This window comes from Alligator mississippiensis, chromosome 5 (genome assembly GCF_030867095.1).
Source record: "Alligator mississippiensis isolate rAllMis1 chromosome 5, rAllMis1, whole genome shotgun sequence".
NCBI classification, from domain to species: domain Eukaryota; kingdom Metazoa; phylum Chordata; order Crocodylia; family Alligatoridae; genus Alligator; species Alligator mississippiensis.
Genome location: NC_081828.1, coordinates 108,050,745 through 108,073,030, shown reverse-complemented (window position 1 = coordinate 108,073,030; position 22,286 = coordinate 108,050,745).

The following is a 22,286-nucleotide window of genomic DNA, read 5'->3' as shown; positions in this document are numbered from 1 at the left end:
TCCTCTTTGGTAATGCTTCCTGTTTTCCAGCTGGTATAGGCTACTCGTTTGAGCTTAATGAGGTCCAACAGTTCTTTATTCAGCCATGGGGGCTTCCTTGCCTGTTGACTGCATTTCTTGAGAGAAGGGATGGCTTTACCCTGTGCTTCAAGGATTATGTTTTTGAGCGATGACCATTCCTCATGTATTCCCTTTTCAGGGTGGGGGGAGAATAGCCTCTGATTGCCTGAGTGATCAATTATCTCAGTTTGCAGCAGCTGGCCTTCCTAAAGTTAAGGACTTCTGTTTTACTGAGGGGGTTGCCTGCTCTTTGGTGAACTAAGAACATGACCAATTCATGGTCACTGTCACCAAGCTTCCCCTCGATCTGCAGATCGCTCACCCTGTCCTCCCCCTTGGCCAGGACCAGATCCAGATCAGGATGTTATTAGGATGTTCCACAGCGCCTCTCTGTTGATTTGAATCAGAGGCCTTAGTGAATCAACCAAGGCTAAGTAAAGATTTTGGTATTGCTTACAGCACTTCTTCTGCAACAAAGATCCTATCTATTATACTCTAAGTGTTTTGAAACCATATTGGAACTCCTCAGCAATAAAAGTGAGACTTGAGGAGAATGCAGGTGAGCTATGGACAGGAGTGAAATACTTTGGTAATTGCTGCAATCTGATCTACCTCCCTTCCTAAATCTGGTAAAGATTCTGCCATCTTTCAAGTCACTTGGAATCTGTTCATGTTTCCAGATTTTCAGACTTACAATTTGTAATTGCTGCCTTTTTCCTTCTGCTTATAAATTTCAGCTAGTATTCCATTGGGACCACATGTTTTGTGTTCTTTATCTGCTTGTTAGATTTCAAGGCTTTTTGATAAGTTGGTGGAGCTACAAGCTACACCTTAATGAGGTACTGTGGAATGGCCTCAATGGTTTAAGGTGTGTGTAGATGCATTTAATTTAGGGGGCCCTAAATTGAACCGGTAGCTTTTAAAAAAACACCACTTCAATTTAGGGCTGATTAAACCCCCATGTCATGCACACACCCTGCTGACTTACCTACCTCTCTGGCAGGGAGGGGAGGGTAAGCTGCCAGCAGGTGGAGTGGTCCCTGGGCTGTGAGTGGGGGCTGGTGCTTCCCTCTGTGGCAACTGTGGCCCCACAAAGGTGGCACCTGGCTAGTCCTGGGGGGCACCACAGCTGCAGAGGGAAGCACCAGGCCCCCACACAGCTCAGGTAGGCAGGCAGGCTCCAGGGTGGGGAGGAAAAAAAGATAAGGCTAGCTGCTTTTCTTGGGTGGAGCTGCTTTCCCGGGCTATTGTCAGGCTGCCTGCAGGGCTTCTTGCAGAGCTGTGGAGCTGTACAGAGCCCGGTGCTTCACTCCACGGGTGTAGAGGCAGCAACCTAAACTCCTCGAAAGAGTTTTAGTTTGCTGCGCCTAAAGTCATTTAAGGTGCCTTACGCCACTGAATTTTCTACAGAGGCTGGAATTAATGCACAATACACCACCAATGTGTGCAAACACCAACATTATTAAAGCAGTGCAAAAGCATTAAGCCTGCTTAAAGTGTCTTTCACACACACCTCTTGTTTTGTCTACACATGGCCTTTGTCTTTATTTTAATCTCAGTTCAGGAGCTCTTGAATGTGCTCCTCCCATCATGCTTGATGGTATAGTTGTCTTTAAAAGTGTTGTTCCATCCTGTATTTCAGTGGGTTGGCTCCTTGTGTGCTTGGCCCACAATAGTTTTGGTTGTGCAAGTCATGTAAGTGAGGAAACTTTAAAATCTCTTTTACTTTATTCCCTCACCACTTGTTCTTTTACTCTCAAATTTCCCCCTGGGTCTCAGATTTAATGTGGAGATAGTGTCTTGCTTCTGTTTGCAGTTGATGTCACCCTGCCAAATTTTGAAGGCACTTATTTGATTGTAAATGTGATTTTAAATTTCCCAAATATTCTCACTGAACCAGTACTGATTGTTTCTTTGTGGAGAAGCCTAAAAATTCTTTGTGTGCCTCATGAATACCTTTCTTGAGACTCCCCCAGTGATCAATGGTGTTAAGATCATCAGGGAGGTCAGAGAGTTTCTCACTGAGGCACTTATACCTGGTACTAGACAGAGACCTGAACATTCCCAGAAGACAGCTGGGATGTCATTGTACCCCTCTACCCTTACTTTTGTTCCTCCCCTAGCTATGGGAAATGGGGAACTGAGAATCAGGTGTATTGTGTTCAGAAGTTATATGCTTGTAAGATGTGATGCTCAATACACTCCTGTTAACTACACCATTCAATACAGCTGTAATAGATAGACTTAGCTTGCAGTCTAAGATGGAATTTTGTGAGGTTAGCTGGGAACTAAATAAATAGGTTTGTAGCAAGACAGTTGAGGAAGATTTATACAAATGATGATATTGATCATTTAATACTAATGTAATGAATGCAGTTGGAAGAGGGGCTAATAAAAATATTCTTAAACCATCTGCTTACAAAGGTAATAAAATGTCTGTTACTTGGTGGAATAAAAATGTAATACAGCTATTAAAGATGGAAGAAAAGCTCTAATTAAAGCTGAGAGGTCACATTTAATAGAAGACTTAATGGAATATAAAAAGCTCAAAAAGTTGTAAGAAAAAGTATATATTAGTATAAGTTTTACTCAAGTATAAAATGGAATGCAATGTCATCTTTTTTTTTTTTTTCAACATTAATGGATACTTTTTACTCTTCTATGGCAGTGTAAACTGAAAGGAAATGGTCCCCATATAAAATTGTCTACATAACGCCTAAAATGTTTTAAAATGTTAATGTTTAAAATGTTTTGAAAATGTCAATTAAAACAGTAAATGTATATGTCTAATTATATTGGAGTCCTGTCTTTACCAACTTTTTTTAACTGAATTTTTAGAATTTAAGTGTTTGCTGTTAGCTTTTCCAAGAATATTCCTGCTTTTACAACAACAATAAAAAAAACCAAAAACAAAACCTTCCATTTATAGCAGAGCTGAACATAGATGCAGTATATACAATAACATTTTAATAGATATTTTAATATATAGTCATAAGTATATGGCTTGTTCAAGCTGTGCTTAAGACTTATTGTACACATGATAAATAGATATGACTTGCAATCAGTTTTAGCAGCATGATAAATGGGACTGAAGACCTTGGAAAAAGCACTTGGTATAAATTGTAGATTTCTGATTACGCATATAATATATACAATGTCTTTCAGTACCAATTTTTTTTTTTTAATTTCATCATACTGTTTAATAAGATAAAGAAAATCTAGCTCCAAGCACATCCTAGTTCATAAGAACTATATACATAATTTCAAGGGGAATATCTTTTTGGAGAGGAACAGGAAGTTCTTGTTATCAGATATGGAATTAAAACATTTTCTCAGGTAATTATTATTTTTTCTTTATCCTGTGGTGGAAAATTAAGGGAAAATGAAGTTTTAAATTGAGTTACCATCCTATGAACCATATGGGAACAAAATTAGGTCCTTTGTCAAAGAAATGGACCCAGAAAAAATGTAATTAAATTGCAGCTAGTGTACTTTCTGAGAAATACTAATTAACAGAATCCCCTGAAGTACCATATATATAATTTTGAATAACATTATTACTAAACATGACAATAAAATCATAATGAAAGCTCACAATAGCACATTCAGTTTAAAAAAAAAAAACAAAAAACATACACAACACCAAACCTATTTCTCATCAACCATTTTGCAAATTGCATAAGAATCTTGATTTAGGAACGGTAGAGATATGTGCTTATGACAGAGTTTGATATTGCATAAAGCAAATCATTAACAAACCAAATAATTTAATTGGTGATTTACAATAATCTCACTTACAACGTTTACATTTTCCCTGCAATAGTGGATGAAATCACTACTATCTAAAGGCGAGCAAAAATCAGAATTCCTTGCACTAATGTCTAAATCTACAATGTAACCCACCAGCTTCCCCTTAAGACTACATACATCCATAAACTCAGTAGATGGAGTTATGCGTACATCACATAATGTGTTCACCCAGCTGGAAAAACCAAGCCATGGCATCAGGTAAACTATCACTTCCATCACGCTCCCACTTTTTGTATGCATCTATGCAGGGGCCTCATGCAGAGCCAATTTCTGCACTGTGAAAGCATCTTCACTGATGACAATTACTAGTTCAGAATAAGAGCACCAATTCCACTAATTTAGGTCAACAACAGAAATATGATGCTGAACTTTTAAATCTCTGATATGGGGTCAGATTTAAAACTGATTGGGAATTTCTCTGATGAAGCTTTTTTGGGTTGTATGATTTTAATACCAAAACTTGAATGTATATATTAGTTTACCAGCAGGAATATTTTTTATAAGAATGATAGAAATTTCACACCAGAATAACAGAACCCTTAGGATTAAGGTTTAATCATGATGAATTAAAAAGGAAATATTTTTAAAATGCCCAATCAGAATTTTTTTTTTTTCAGATTTAGTTATATTAAATCTTAGGGTTCCTGCAGGAGAAGAATAAATAAATAGAATTATCTTGTGGATAGCTAAAAAATATTTAAAAGAGCTTTCAGTGTTTAAAATTTTCCAGTGAAAAAAGGGAGACTTTTTCCCCATCACGGTAATATAAATATATGTAAATGAAACTCTGAGAGTCACCTTTTTTAACTACCAATAGTTGTTGGGTGCTTCCCTCCATTTCCCTCAATGTAATGCTTCTCTGCTCAATGCAGTCTTTTCTAAAAACAATGGGTTAAACTTACAGTGAAGCAGATTTAGCTGACATCTTGGTGTGGGAGTGTGGGAGTGAGGAATCCTCCTTTACTGTCAGAACGGTAGTTAAGTGAAACTACCCAGGAAGTTATGGAATCTTTATAATGGAGATTATTCAAAAAGAGGTTAGATAAGCATTTGACAGGTATGATATAGGAATAGTGCATCCTGCATTCATGCAGGGTGTGACAGAGGGCCATTCCAGGGTCAGGTCTTATGTTGGCCCACCTACCTGTCTAGGGCAGTCGGCCCTGTCTCACCTGCCATGACTTGATGCAATAAGTGTGAGTCTGTCTATTTTAATGCCCTGATGCCAGGGGGCACTATAAACATGGCTCCAACCTTCCCTTACTGTGTCCCATGCTTCACAGATGGCATCCAGATTATAATTACTCTCCAATTTAAGGCCAGGCCAAACTCAGTCCACTGTTGGGTCTCGCCCACACTGCCCTGTTCTGGGCCTCATTCATACTTCCCCCCTCTCACTGGGGCCTCTTGTGTGCTGCTCCTCACTGGGTCACTCCCTCCTTACACTTGCTCCCTTGAGTGATCGCATAGGCCATCATGCTTTCCTACTCACAGTCCTTGGCTGGCCAGTGTGCAACCTCTCGGGCCCTCTGGCAACCCTCATCTGAATGGTGGCCAGCCAATTCACCAAACACTGGGCTGACTCTGCCCCTAGCCCCTCACCGGGCAACTTTATACACACACATTCTTATGGGGGTTGGCCCATGTGCTGCTCTTCAGGCCCTTGCTTCATTCCTACCAGCACCCTGAATGTGCAGGCCTTCAGGCCATTACTGTGCATCCTACTCTGTGCAGGACACACCTATTCTATTGCCCCCTCTCTGGCAGCATACTGCTGCCTCCTCTATCTGGGGCCTCTGGGGTCATACATTGCCCCCATAGGGTTCAGGTGCCTCTATAGGTGAGCCTGGCCCCCCACACTGTGTTCTCACTCACAATTACCCACTGAGGAATGGGTGCTAGGGTTATAAGGTGCTCTTGCCCACCTTTCACCAGGGTGGCAACTGGCGTGGCATTTCGGTGGAAGCTATTCCACCACAGATACCTGCACCAGGCCATTCTTCCCCAGCAGGGTGCAGTATCAAGTCATACTCAGGGCCAGGAGCCTCCTGCCCTTACCTCCACAGTGTTCCAAGCAGCTGCTCAGGTAGTGGTGACTCTCTGGCTGCTGGCAGCAAACTGCTGCCTCAGCCCTGTGGGGTTGGGCCTAAAATGGCCACCCCATCAGGGTTGGTGTGCACCTGACAGCTGCCTGCCTTCAGCTCTTAAAGTGGCAGGCACCAAAGGTACACTGCCACACAGGAGTTTGGACTAGATGACCCTTGGAGTCCCTTCTAACCCTATGAGTCTAAATTAAAAGGTGATACAGTATGGGGCAATAAAATCAAAGCTTCAGAAGCACATGCTGTGAGTAAAAACTTCTATAAGATGTCAACCTATCAGACCATTACCTTAGACCTCAGCCTGACCAATACATCCATTCATCCAGGCCTACCACCCCACAGATGACCAGCCAGAGAAGATAACATTGGCCTAAAGCTTCCAGCAGGGCCTAATCCTCTGGCCACTTTTTGTCACTCAAGTGGCCAGTCACAGAAAGGTCTCCCTCCACTTTCCCTATATAACCCCCTGCTCAGGAACAGGAAGTGTCAGGGCTCTTCACTGCATGAGCAGGCAATCCCCTCCCGCCCTTCACAGCACAAGCTGGCAGCCCCTGCGTAAGATCACTGCCATAAGCTTCTCTGCTGCACCATGTCATGGGCTTCTCTGTCCTGCCCCCTGGGGCATGGCAAGGCAGTGAAAGCTGGAGGAAGATAGAGGAAGCCTGGACCCCTGGCTGCTGCTGCAGAAGGAGGTATGTAGGGGGAGTGGGGAGCAGCAGGTGGATGGGAGCCTGGGGGAAACAGTTTAATCCCTTGTGAGCCACATGTTATACTGCCCTGTACTACAGTACTATGGTAGCATTACTATTAAAAATGATCACAATTAAAATAATGATATGCTTATATTGTTGAGGCAATGCTACAGATAATTAAAAAAATATAAGAAGACATCATTGAAAGTCTTCTAGAATATTTCTTGTGGACAATTTTTACCACATTATCACTGAACCAATTCCTTCCAATACTTGTGCAAATGGTGTCTAAAAACAGAAATTACATAGCACCTACTTGAGGACCTTCAAGTTCAATAACTCTTATTCTCTTAGGCTCACTTTCTCCCTGCTTCTTTTTCATTTTAAATAGTGAGGTTTAGCAGACTGCACCCACCCTAGGTATTGTGTTTGAACTCCTTCATTTGTTTTGTTTTTATTATGCTAGAATTGCTATTTGCTGCCCTGAAGGATTTCTTCTTTCTTTTGACTTGATTTTGCTTGTGTGTGTGCATTTGTTCATATTAAAAATATATATAAACAAATTAATTATAAAAAAGGAGGTAGCTTTATAGTTCATGTCCAAAGTCAGTGCTGTGCCATGACACTTCACTCGTACACTGAAGCAGAGAAAGGGACTGGACCATTTCCTGTGGACTTTAGCAGGGAAAAATACTTAAGTTATATGTGTGGTCCTTGTAAGTGAAATTGCCTAATCAGGAGGCTTATAGAAGAAAAACTTGAGGAGACCAAGGACAAGGTATATATAGCCTTTGGTACTTAGTGAAGATATTTACTGAAGGTAAAACCAAATAGAGAACTTCCTCCTCATACTCATTCTTCAAAAATTATTTTATAAGTCACAGAAAATTGCTGCTGGGAAGGATTAATTCTATGTTCCAATCTTGTTTGGTAGATCATAGATTATTTATAAATGGGCAAATGGAAGCAATTTTAAAAGCAAAATAAAAGTAAGTAAATTACTATTTGAGGAGTTGTGCTAAGACAGGCAAATCAATGCAACATCAAAAATCTTAAAATTTGAATTAAATCCTACTATTTCCTTCTATTCACCAAATGTTAGCTTATATTCAATTACTGGAAATACTTAAGCAAAACAATTTCCTACTACCTTAAATTTCAAGAGCATTTGAACAGCCCATTGAAATAGACTTGATGTTTTCCCATCAAGGTTCTATTTCTTTGGTACTGCCTTGCACTTCTGTCTCACCAGCATATGTAAAAGGCCCACTGATGCTATCATGTGAAATGGAAGGCTGTTGCTTCTTGAATGTGTGCTGTACCTTTTGTACTCTGTTCTTTTCATAGTTTTCTGATAGCTGTTTGCTAGCAGAAAGGAAAAGGATAAGCACTGCAAAACTGAAGATAGGAACAAAGAGAGAGAGAGAGAAAATTGCATGGTCAATTCAGATAGTTTTTATAAACTCCTCATTCTGTATTTCATGAAAGAGAAAAACAGACCTATTCCAAGCTTGTCTGTAATTGAAATCACCTTAATTAGCTTAATTAGCCATTAATGAGTGCGCTGAAGTTACCTTTTCAATTGATGAATATATAGTCTGCCTAAAGTATATACAACATTTTAATTTTCTTCTTCTGACACACAATTGTTAGAGTGTCCTTAAAATTAGTTTTCGCTTTATTAAATATTAGTATTGTTAGTTTTCACTAAAATTAAATATTATTTAGTAAGGGGATCTAATTCCCCTTTCTTTTTAAGAACATTAACAGTTACAGCTCTTGATTTTTCTGTGGCTGGAAACAAGTTGATAAGGTTGCTTTGGAAGTTGCCAAAACTTTGCTAGATAATTGATTCTCCAATTAATAATAATAATTTTGCACTTAAAGTCACATTCACAAAGTTATCAGGAAAATATTATGTAAAGGTTGTACCTTATACAAGCTTTACACAAAATGTCCTGATACCTTTGTTATAAGTACAACATACAATCATATATCTTAAGAAAGACCTCTCATCCCAGGTTAAGGAACAACCAAAAATTGTAGTTTGAGAGGAGACATGTTAGAGAGAAATAAGCAATGTCTTCTGTAAAACATTTTTGAACTATTACTGTTTTTCATAGAGTTTGAAGGCGTTGAGTGCTTAAAAATACTTTCAGTTAGAGAACCTTTATCACATTTTCAGTAGGTCAAGTCTAGAGGGCTTTTTCTTTCAAAAGGAGGATGGAAGAAAGCCCACATTATAGTATAGTTTATTATTCTGATAGTACATCCCTAAAGGGGGCTCCCTTTTTCCTCCAAACACCCCTATAGACTTCTTAAATAAGAACCTTTATGAAATGAAATAACTTACATGGTTGTTTTCTTTAGATAACCTTTTTGTATATATTAAGGTGGTGTCTTATATCAAGAGTCTTTGTCTTTGAGGAGACACTCTCTGGGCACCTCTACACATGATGCTTTATTCAAACTAAGAGATAATTAATTACGGTGCAGTAAGTGTCACCGTCTACATGTGCAGATGTAATTAGCTCTAATTGCGAGTAAATTTACTGCCTGGTGATAAAAGTAGGAAATTTGCTTCTGATTGCTTACCGTGCAGTATGGCACATGCAGACAGCTGACCAGGAGCAACTGTGCTCCCTGTCAGCTAGGCAGCAGGGGGTGGGAAATTGCCTGTGGGAGCTGCCTGCTGCTGTGGGCAGCCTCTGCCAACATAGCCCATGCGGAGACAATGTTCTGCTTCCTCAGCAGCAGGAAGCTCCCAGCTTCACAATTGCAATCAGGGAGTAGGGACTGGGAGATTCTACTCTCCCATTTTGGGACCTGCAACTGCAGAGCTTGGACTAGGAGATAAAAACCTCCCAGACTTGTCCCCCTATGATGATCATAGAGCGGGGGAGGGGAGGGGGGCTGGGAACTCCCTACTGCTGGGCAGGGGGACATTGTCCTCAGTTAGGCTCCACCATGTGAGCCTGCTCCAGCAGCAGTCAGCTCCAGGCTCCCTCTGGCTGGTGCTGCAGGGGGCCAGCCAGAACAGGGCCAGCAGGGGCAGAAGTAGACTGCTGCCATGAGCAGCAAACCTGCTCCCACACACCAGCACTTGTAGATGCCTGCCTGGGGTGGGTTCACTCTAGAATAAATTACTCTAGAATAAACCCACCCTAGAGCATTTGTACATGTAGACAAGTCCTCTGAGTTGTTTCTCTCTTACCCAAATGTACAATCTACCATTTTAATACATTTAAAACTTGCAATTAAAGACTTCTAATATGTGTTATATAAACCACAAATATATGCTTATGTATAAATTCTCTAAAACACAGCCAGAAGAAAAGTACAAGAAAATAGTATATAAAAAGTATTTAGTGAAATAGTATATAGTAGAAGAAAATAGTATATAAAATTAAAGCTAGATCAAAATTATAAAAGCTGAATTTCAGGCTCAGTATAAACACATTTTTCATCTTGTGGCTAAGGCATCTTCTTCAGCACTTGAGATTTCTCTATCAGAAGGAGAAAGCTGAAACCAAGAATCCCTATACTAAACTTTTTATTTAATAAAATAAGCAACCAACACATGCCTTCTGTATAGTTCAAATATTGTATGTGTCTCCTGCTTGACACATCCAGGACTTATATTTTTCAGAGATTCTGAGCATCAATAACTTCATTTACCTTCAGTGACAGTGAAGGGCAGTCAACTAATCTGAAATCATTAGATATACATCCTGAAGTTTTGGCACCCAAAAATGAACGCCCACTTTTGAAAATTTAGGCATTTTGAAAATAGAGGGAGCATGTTTTGTTTTTCCTCGTTATAGAAAGTATTGTTATTTGACAGGGATCTTGAAAGGTCTAAATAATTAATGTTTATTAATTTCCTTAACATCCTTGGAGAAAAGAAGTGCACAGTGTTATCGTTGTTCTTCCCTGAGACCATGAGCCTGAGTCCTTGCTGTGCGGATGGAATGTGCTGACAGCTTTCTTTTTGGCTAATTGCCAAAGAGGGAAGCCTTTTAATTACCTGCTAGAGCTACAAGGGTCATTAGGCAGATTAGGGTGCAGCGTCTTTTTGACAAACCAGCACTTCCAATCTATTGAAGATTTTTTGCCATCTACTGTGCATAAATCAATTACTAAGTTTGGATTTCAACTGGAGAAGGGAAGGATTGCCTCTTATGACATTGTGTTAATTGATCCCTGTAGTTGTAATAAAGTGAATGATAGCACTACATTCTAGTTCTTCAGATGGATTGGAGATATTGGATGAGTAAGATTTCTTGTAAAGCTCATTTTGTATATGTAGGCTCTGAATAATGATTTTTTAAGTGTTTCCATTTCCTTCTTTATATTGATTACATTAATTGAATAATATTTCAACAACAGCTCATCATTTACACATTCATTTAAGCACTTGTTTGTTGGATAAACAATAAATCTGAATATTGCATTTCATATTTACAATTATTACTATTAGTATTCTATAGCACATCACTTTATTTTATCTTATCTTGATATGACAAAGACTAAAAGCATACAGACTTTTGGTCTTCCTGAACTCTTTTCATACATGCTGTTCCTCCATTTTGAGCTGTAATACTTGGTATAGTTTTAACTGATACAGGAACAAATCTTTTTGTAGTAGAATGGAATCAAAATTTCTAAGGATTTTTTTTCAAACAAGCATCTACCAAGGGGGATTGCTGGGAGGGATATTTACTGCTCTTGATTTTGTATGTCCTATATTTTTAAATAGCATTTTTTGGGTAAGTGGAAATTCAGCTTTGTGGATACAAACTGCATTTCATGGAGTAGACAGATGCCTATCCTAGGTTTGCTATAGCACAGACAAGAATCTATTTTTACTGTCTGAAGAACAAGTGCATATTCAATAGAATTACAATTTAAAAAATGGCAAGCACTGATAAAAAGAAATGCTTCCCGTATACAATACACAAAAAAGGCATGAGATTTAGGCTATGAAGTCTTTGAGACCTATCTTTCACTTGTACAGTACCTAGTGCAATAGGGCCCCAGGTTCACTGGTCTATGGATACCACTGCATTATACTTTTAAATAATAATAATAAACAGGTTATCATGGAGGCAAAGAAATAAAGGTTTGAAAAGGGATAAGAAATTGTGAGGGCATCTGCACATGCACTTTACTGTGGAGTTGATAATTAGTTCCACAGTCAAGTGTCACCATCTACACATAAAGAGATACTAGGTTGGAGTAAACTAATTAGCTCTGCCACAAGAGTACTGCCCCACACAAGTACTATCCTATGGCTGAGTTACTTAGTGTGCTGCAATGCGCATGTAGATGGTGAGTGGGGCTGGTTGGGGTATAAGGGTGCTACAGTGCAGGGCTGCCTGCCAGCTAGTCCTACAATGTAGCAGCCTTGTGCCCCAGACAGCCCCTCCACAGCATGTTGAGCCAGGGCAGAGCAACTCTGGGTTAGCTGACTGACCCTCCCGGACTCCTTGACAGCAGAGGTTGTGCCTCTGTGGCTCAACGTGCTGTGTTCCTGGGCACACATGAATGCTGCACCCAGGAGCAATAAACTCTGGCACAAACTGCACCAGAATTTATTCAGCTGACTAATTGCATGTGTAGATGTACCCAGTGAGAGTCTCTAGGACTAGAGTAAGGTTTAAGAGATAATAAAGAATTTTGGCTTGGATGCATTAGTGCAGAGGCTGGCAATATTTTGCTACCATGGGCTGCTACTTATGACCTATCAGCCCCACAGAGGGCTGCAGATCTCTGCCCTGTAGAGCATCCGAGCTGCCTGTGCTTACCCTTTCTGCTCATAAGATCCCAATGGCAATAAAGAAGGGGAAATTCTGTAGCAAGGGTAAGCACACATATTAGAGAGCACTATGGAAGGCTATGGAGAAAGCACTGAGAGGCGGGGGAAAGGAGGATTGGATGGCATGACACATCTGCATGCCCCATTTCCCTGTGCCAGATCGTGGGTTGGATTCAACTTCTTTGTAAAGAAGGTGGCTGACCCCTACTTTGGGGCAAATATAACTGCCTCTGGAGGGCCTTTTGTATCCTATTTTAATATAGCTTATTGGCCAAGACTACATACTCCAATGATTCACCAGAGCAGATTAAAAATCTAGAATATCCATCCCATGCAAATTTTTCTCCTTCTCCTGATTGATTGTTTTCCTCCTGGGTCAATATAGAAAGTCATAATATCTACACTCTTCACAATTTGAAGGATTCAGTCAGACTTTTCCAAATGGACAGTTTTTCTGTGGTTCATCTCTGGTCAGATCAGAACTAAACTGCATACATTTGAGCTGTTATGATGCTTCGTGGGAGGTGTAATATGTATGCCTCATGTCCCTATCCTCTCCTATGTCCTAGACTTCCTTGTTTGATTACATCTCCCATTTTTTATTGCAAACATGAAACTTCCATTGCACATGACTATGGCTTATCCAAGGGGGAAAGTGTGGTGCATATATAATTCATGTTAAATTATCAACTGACTAAAATCATATATATTTAACCATAGTATGCTGAATTATTTCTATTTTGATTATTTATTTGTGCATTTAAAAAATTTGACTTACAAATGTGAGAGTTAAGAGAGAGGGGTATGAATGGAACTTTATTTTTTGTTATGTCCTTAGCTCCTCAATAAATGGTTATATAATTGCAAATAGAAGCAGAGTATATTGCAAATAAATCAGCATATATTAAGATTTACTGTACTGCAGATCCCTATTCCTCAGCTATTTCTCACTTTAAAGAAGAGGGAATACTATGGTACCTCAGACGTTGTGATGTGTAAGTTGTGGTTTAATGTTGATTCCTTTAAAGTCACAGTCACAGTATATCACATTGTGTATGGTGACAACCTTGCAGACAGTATTGATTAAAGGGAAGATAACATAAAAAAACAAAAACATTAATGTAATGATCACTTGCTTATTCTCCTCCTTCCTTCTATTCTGTCACAGCCTTATTTCTCTCATGTACCAGTTCTATCATGTCATAATATTCATTTTGAGTTCTTTCAGGGTACATACAGACATTCAGGAAGGTTAGGAGGAAGTTAGACTGAGTTAAAAATGGCCACCTGATATAAGGTACCTTGGGAAGGGGGACTAGTTGGGATGTGGGGGGAGGCTTGAGGGATTGAGTGGAAAGTATGCTCTGGAGAAATTGTGGGGTAGGTAGGGTCCAGAAGGGGTATTGGGAAGAAAACCAGGGCCTGTGGGGGCAGGGTGGATGGGAGGATTGAAGGAGCAAGCAAGGTTCACAGAGAGGATTGGGGGATTTGGGAGGCTCATAAGGTCCATGGGGGGGGGGGGGGGAGAGGATGGAGGACTCTTTTCCCCAACCCTCAGGACTGGGGCCTATTTCTAACTGCCCAACATCCCCTAGGTCCAGACAAACAGCCTCCACCCATTCCACAAGCCTCCCCTTCCCACAAATTACTTCCTTGGCTCCTGGCATTGGTGAACACTGGTAAAATTGGTACCAGGAGCATCTTGTGGGATGAGGTTTGGTGGTGGGGGGGGAGGGGAGGAGGCAGGGCTGGCTCGTCTGAAGCAGGGGAGGAGTAGGCCAGCTAAAAATAACCTGCTGCTATAGAGGGGGTAGGAAAAGCACAAAGCACAGCCCTGAGACTGAGGCCCAAGGATGGGCTTTCCCAGCCCTGGGGCTATGCTGGGAATGATACAGAAGTTCAGGGCACTTAGATCTAAGTTGGACTATCTCAAAGCTAGGGTTAGCTGAGATTGAGTCTCCCATGTTTAGACTGATTTAACTGTCCTGAACTGCTGTACAGTTCATATTTAGATCATCTGAACTAGGGATCTAAGAATAAAGTCCACACATAGGTGAAGTAAGTGGCCATTTTTAACATGATCTAACCTCCCTTAAGCTCTTTAAATGTCTGTATCTACTGGGTCACACTTCCACTCTCCAAAACACAAAAATAATATTTATTAAACAATTTAGTGCTAGACAAATCACAAAAAAATAGTGATCTAATATTTAGATATAATTACATCTGCTTTAAATTGTTTTAAATCAGGGGTGGGAAAAATCTGCCCCATCCAGCCTGCCAAGCACTTTCATCCAGCCTGTGGGCTGCCCCAACAATTTTTGCCCCACCAAGACCATTGTACCCTATTGTGTGGCTCCCACCCTTGTTGGGAGCCAGCCAGCGTGAAGCTTCTATGTGGGGCAGCTGCTGCTGCAGCCTCTGGGACTTGCTTGCTTCCCCGGTCTCCTGCTGGCTCTGGACAGCAGGTAGGGAAGCAGAAGGGCTGGGACTGCAGCTGGGAGGGAGCCCAGAGCATGGGGCTGTGGCTGGTGGCAACCCTGAGCCCATACCCAGGGGACAGAGGGTGGCAGCAGCGCAAAGTTGGGGTGGGCAGCGTGTGGGTGTGAGGAAGAGTGGGACGTGTAGGGACCTGCCACATGCTCTCCATGGCGCGCAGCCCAGGCAGGTGGTGGCAGCAGCAGCAGCAGGCAAGACACTCAGGGTGCAGGCACCCAGTGGGGCACAGCTCCAGCCAGTGCTGCACATGGCAGCAAGGGTCACAACCTCCATGTGGCTGCTCGTATTGTCAGCCCTCCCTGCCACTCATGTGCTGCCTCTGCGCTCATACAGAAAGGAGGGAAGCCCCATGTGCTGGAGCTAGGTGTTTTTACTGTGGGGGCTGCACAACACCAGAGAGAAACTTTAGGCTCTGGAGCTAGCTGCCTTCCCTGACTGGGCTTCCCTCCCCTACAGCACAGCATCTGTGGAGAAGGCAGCTAGATCCAGCACCTGAGGCTTTTCTCTGGTGCTGCACAGCCCCAGCAGGGAAGGCACCTGGCTCCAGCATGTGTGGCTTCCCTCCCTGCTGTGCGAGTGCAGGGGCTGTGTGTGAGTAGCAAGGAGGGCCGGTGATACCAGCAGCCACAAGGAGGCTGTGACCCTTGGTGCAACACTCAGCACTGGCTGGAGCTACATCCTACCAGGTGCCTGTGCCCTGAGCACCCCACCTGCTGTTGTGCCATGAAGGGAATGGGGGGGAGGGCAACCACCCCAACCTTCCTCAGACCCACACCCTGCCCCCACAATCCCCCACATATACACAACCCCCCCCCACATCCCCACACAACACCAGACACACATACCCCACCACACACATACCCCCACACACACCTCACACAGACACATAACACACACCCATACCCCACACACCCCACACATCATATATACCACACACCCACCACACATACTGCACACACCTTCCCCCCACACTATACAGAACTAAGAATTTATTTTTGAGTTATTATGCAATCACCTCTATATACATTACACAAACACAAATCATGACAAAAATATTTTTTGTAATAAAATTAAAATATGTTATAGTAGGTGTTTGACTTTTAGTGTATGATTTGTTTTTTTCTGGTTCTAAGATGGCAACCCCCCTCCTAAAAGGAGTATTTCTGGGGGGCAAGGGGAAGGACTTCTAGTGGCAAAAGTCAGGGGTTAGAGGTGGGACTTCTGGTCCCAAGATTGCAACAAGAGGGTGGGGCATCTGTCAAAGGGTGGGACTACCCACGTGGCCCTCAACAGCTCACCAGAACTCATTAAGTGGCCCTGCACCCGACATAATTGCCCTCCCCTGGTTTAAATGAACAGGGACCCGGGCTGTATGTTTTTATCCTTGTTCTCAAATATTTGAATACTTAGACTGCAAAATAGAGATATAATCTTATGGAATGGATCTTCCTTCCAGCCCAGTATTTTGACTTATTGGCTTGATTGCTATTTAGAACAGTGAAGAAAAGCAGCCCCTTTTAAACAGTTGGCAAACTGTAGTTGCCAGTTCCCACTTTCAGCTGAAATAGATTAGATTTCAACAGATATTTCTCTAAGATGGAAACTAATCAGTTAGTTTCATGTAAACCATCAAAACTTCTGGCAAACTAGCCAGTAGCAAGTCTAAAAGATGGATATTGTATTTGTCTAACTCATTTGTCTAACCCTGTGAGCAGAAGCCATCTCCACAGGTGAGCTTTGTCTAATTTATTTTGAGTTAGATGAAGTATGATTTTTTTTTTTTAATTCTGTGGCTGCTGGTTGCCATAGAAAACACATTTATGGGTCAATCCTGCCTACCTAGTTTCAGATATCACCAGTCTCTATGGTCTGTGAGCCTCATCTGCATCTCAGGAGGTGGCCCATGTTCTCCTATATTTTCTTGCATTGTAATTGTTTTGTTTCCTGAGCATCTCAGTATTTAATATGACTGTCTCCTCCTCAGCTCAGTATTTAATATCATTGCCTGCTCCTCTCAAGCACTCTCTACCAATCCTACTCCTTTCAGTTTCTCCCTTGCCATTTAATTTTCCTAATTTTGCTGTTTATAAAAACCTGTGAAAAACCCTACTGTACACTAGTGTATTGGGTCTAGATAAAGACAGAGATGAGATTTCCTTTCTTCCTAGGAAATACAGAAGGAATGAGGAAGATAGACCATTTTCTTTCTAATTTCATCTGCTCTGAAATACAATAAAAGCAGCCTTTGTAAGTGAAGGAGAGTAGTGGATGTAAAGTACATACTTTTTTTCTTTTTTTCTTTCCTGCAAAAAATATGTTTTTCTGCACAAAAACTGATAATGGTAACTGTTAGAACTTTATACTGAATTTCATTTTTCTTTCTGTCCTTCACACTATGCCATAATTCAACAATAGCATGTTATTGTTGGTTCAGAAAATAGCTAATATAGATATTGTGGATAAGGGGAGATGAAGCTTCTTGATACATCTATATGGGGGGGAATGACTCAGATATCATTTTTCATCCTTTTTTCCTCTGCACTAAATTGCATCCATTTAACAATGCCTTAATAATGAAATAGAATGTGCCTGGTTTTTCTTAGGTCATTTTTATATTTTGTGAATGTGCCTCATTAGTATCAAACCAAATTATTTTACACTCGTCTGAAACTGTCTTATCTTATAAAAAAGTTAGCTGATATTATGACTCCTATTCAATGCCAGGAGGTCTATGGATGTGCCAAATAAGGGAAGGAATTGATAGGGATCAAAAAAGGTCTGCATCATTAGTGAAAAGAATTTGGGATTTAGGAAAGAGTTTATGGATATGATGTAGCAGGGCTGTGGGGGCCACATACCTGGAGACTGCACCAAGGTGAGGTGAAAGCCCTTAGGCTCCATACTGCATGAATGCCTCCCCTCACCCACTGCACCACATGCCTGTATGGGCTTTCCCCTCCATCACTGAGTGCCTACACACCCACCACCTCCACCCTGCACTGGCTCACCCTTAGATCCCTCAGTTGTGCTGCTCTACATTGTCCCACCCCATGGGGTGGGGGCTGGTAACAAAAGCCAGAGGAAGGTGAGGTCCGAGACTCTGATTGCTCTTGCAGCGGGAAGGATGAAGGAATCAGCAGCCAAGCAGAAGTCCAGGGGCCATAACTAACCCCTTGTGGGCCAGATGTGTCCCAGGGGCTGCCAGTTGGACAGCCCTATGCTATAGGATTAAAGTTGTAGTTGGGTCACCAAGAATGTGTTCCAGGGCAGGCTTAAACCATCAAAAATAGCTCGAGGAATTTTAATGCCTAGTTGTTTAAAGAGAAAATGAGAAAGAAGTTCAGAGTGGTGGTGAGACATGTAAGAGTAGCCTGGAGGTGTTAGGAAGTTGATATGCAACAGTCAACTAGAAATGAGGTAACAGTAAATTTATAAAGCAGCATACACAAAAATAGCAACATCGCTACACTGCTTTCCACTGATATCAAATGGGAGCCTTGGAGCTAAATTACTATCTACTATTTTAACAACTTACCACTTCAAGCATCTCTTCAGAGTTGGAGTGAGAGCATTCTAAGGATGGGAGAGCTGTGGGAACACCCTCAGGATAACAATAGGAAGAATAAAAAACGGGGGGCTAACAAAATGCAAAGGAGTGATCAAAGGGTTTAAAGGAACTTGGAAACAGAGGAGTTTGGTTTGAGGGCTGTAACCAGAGGATCAGAGAAGTTCAGGCAACAAAGAATGAAATGTATAGTAGCACAGGAAGAACGAAGACAGACCACAAATAATCAGGATACACAGGGAGGATTACGAAAGAAATGAATGAGAGCCCAGCAAAAGTAGCGAGTTAAGACGCACTGGATTCAGTTCCTCCTTTATGTCTACGAAAAAGAGGAAAACCACATTCAACTAGCTGCTGTGCCCCACACATGTGAAATAACCAAATAGGATTGTGGAATGTGCCCACTGTTGTGGAAAGAGCAGGAGCTAGAATACTGCCGATAACTACTTGATTTGCCCTCTCAGTTATTGTCTACTGTTACCATACTGCTGGCTATAAAATAATAGAGGTTTGTCCAATGTTTAAAAATGCACCTCAGAAACTGCAGAGTCCTGATACATGATCAGAGAAGGATAGTTAAAGCTGCTGCGTAGTGAAAATAGAAAACATCATTAGACAATATAAATATAGTGTTACTGAAATGTCAGCAAATAGTGTCTTGTTCCTTTTATTCAACAAAAAAACCCCACATTAGTGTCCAGAAAAGCAACCCAATCTTCACCAAAGACAGACTACAATGGCCTAGTTTTTGCAGCATACCAGTGCTCAATACAGTTTCATCTGGCTAAAGTCTCCCTGTGAGTAACTTGCATTTATGTGTGATTTCTCTTGACATTTGTGAATCTTATGAACAGAATTCTTGCCATTATAATCAGTGTGTTTCAGATATTGTTTCAAATAGGAATTTTTATAGACTGATGCATCATAATAGGAATCATGGGTTTGCAGAAGAAGTGTCTGTTAAATATGGCAACAGTACAGCAAGACTTTTCATATTGCAGGTAGTGTAATTATTTTTGTAGCTGTAGGGGTTTTATGCCCTTGGCAAACCAAACATTTCTTGCCCACCCAAGCTGCAGTCACTCAAAAATGGAAAAGTCATTAAAGATGTTGCTGCCCCATATTGTTTGCTGCCCTCGGCAAACACCTGCTCTGGCCATATGGTAAAAAAGACCTAATTAGAATGGGTCCTTCCCAGCAATCATTATCACTCCCACCCAAAAAAGCGAACATTGAAGGTTTTATATTTGACCCATGTATATTATATGCTAATGTTTATCTTTGTCCTTTTTTTGGTTGTTTAACCCCTTTCCCTCTAACAAACTCCTCAGGGTCTTTACAAGGTGGTGGTATGTATTGTGATATCATTCTGGGCATGTCTACATGTGTGCTTCAGTGCACAATAGCCTATTTTACTGCACATTAAAGTGTCACAGAAAATGCTGAATTACTCTAATGCACAGTAAAATAGGCTATTGCGCATTAAGCGTCACTCAAAAAACATGGACTTTCAGTATTACGCATTAGGGCAGCTTAATACATATTTATTTAGTACCTCATTCTCGGCACTAAATTTAATGTGCATTAGGAAAAGCACATTAATGCACATGGAGAAGCACCCTCTCTGATTCTAAAAAAATTACTCATGAACCTAACCCTCATATATTATAGCTCTTCCTATAAGGTTATGAATTCATTCAACTATATCCTTTAAGTTTCCCTTATTCAGGTCCCAAAGTTATTTATGTTTGTCACAAATTTGAACTTCCATCTCTTTTCTTGATGAAACTTATTTACACTGGATATAAGCAAACCTGAAAGTGATGTTCTAAAATTATGTATTGACCCTAAAGAAACAAAGTCCATAGTATTATTATGTTCCTGTATGTTTTTTTAATTATAAACATATATGTATGTATTACACATACACACCTTATTTTATGTGGTTCTTATTTAACTGTCCATGTCTCCTATTTGGGCCTTTTTGGTTTGAAGGTATGCCAAGAACATCTGCTGAGCTTTACAAGCTTGGGGGTGCACAGCACTAAGAGCAATGTTTCAGGACTGGAGATCCATTTCTATGTCTGTTACCTTCGAGTGGGTTCTTTGCATATCAAATATCTATGTCTGTCTTTTCTAATCTTAATAGATGATGAATTTGGCATATATAGCTGGACAAAAGAAGATCCAAGCATAGCAGCTTGCAGCTAAGATAAATTAATAGTTAAAAGAAGTCCAAGTAATTTAGGAAATTGCTGACTGAGTGAAGATCATGTGGGAGTCTTCATATTCTTGGGGTCCTTCATGAACTCTGCACTATTTCTTTGACTGAAGATTGGAAGAAAGTCTGAGATGATGCTTATGATATTTGCCTATCTCTAATAACAGAACACATTTGTAGAAGTAATTTCAATCACAAGGTATAGAAAATGCCTGAATCATGTTCAGACAGATCCAGATGTGGCTCTTAAGTGGTACTTACAAAAGCTGTCAGTGTAATGGCAACCCTCTATTGCAGGCATTTAGACAAAAAGCCTAAACTTGGGCCTACGTAGAGGACTCCTTTGATATCCTTTGGCAGAAAGGGGCCATAAACATACTCTGACTGGGCTGCTGGCTATTCCTTATGCTTTCTATCATGACATTTTGGGATACTTTAACAGAAGCATTGTATGCAAGGCACTGGAGGTTATGATAATACTCTGAATGGTGATAAGTAGGCTGCAGCTGTAGTACTGTGTCCAGTTATGGGCACTATATGTGCACGAAGTCATAGAAAATTGAAGAGGATCCAGAGGTGAACTACAATACCAATAAAGGGTTTGGAATATAGGATATACAAGGTCTGAGGGAATGAGACATATTTAGTCTAGTGAAAAGGAAATTAAGGGGGGACATGATATCTGAAAGGCAGTCATAAAGAAGACAGGGGGAAATGGTTTTCTCTGTCAATTAGTGGGCACGAAACCAGTGGGTTTAAACTGAAGCAAAGCAGATTTAGAACCAGGTAAAGAAAAAATCATAACTGTAGGAGCATCAGGATGATGGAACTGTCTTCCAGGGAAGTTGTGGAACCAGGGAAGATTATCTGGAATATGTATATACTGTATTTACTCAAATACAATATGAGGTTGAGCAAGATTATAAAACAGATGGTCCATACTGGGCAAACATACTGATGGGAACCTACCACAAAGAAAGATTAGTGCAGCTTTTCTGAATAAGGGCCTTTTTACACATTAATTTTAGATGATTTCTGGAGCTCTTAACCCCTGGATTGTCTACACATAAACACCTGAAACTAGTTTTAAGCACACTTTAGGTGGCTTCAAGTTACGCCACTCCTAGGCAGGTTTATTTCTGATCCATGTTACCTAGCTCATGTTCCATTAACATGTGGACACTCCCCACATTTGAGCAGCCAGAATTGCAGTCCTCCAGCATCTCAGGTTGCAGTGTCCCCTCCTTTACCATCCTGTTTTGTGTGAATTTTCCAGCCCCTGAATTTTACTGCCCAGGGGTTGGCTCTGGCATGAAGCCAACTCCCCTCCCACCCCCAAGCATATGACCTTCCCACCCCCTGTGGTGCAACCCTGTGTAAACAGGCTGCAGAGTACAAGAATGGGGGATTGTGGGGGTCTCTCAACCTGACTGAACATTACATTTGTCCCAGCATGACAATTGCTATTTAAGCAGTAACTTCTTTATTGTGGATCAGCAATTTTTATGGTGAGTCAACC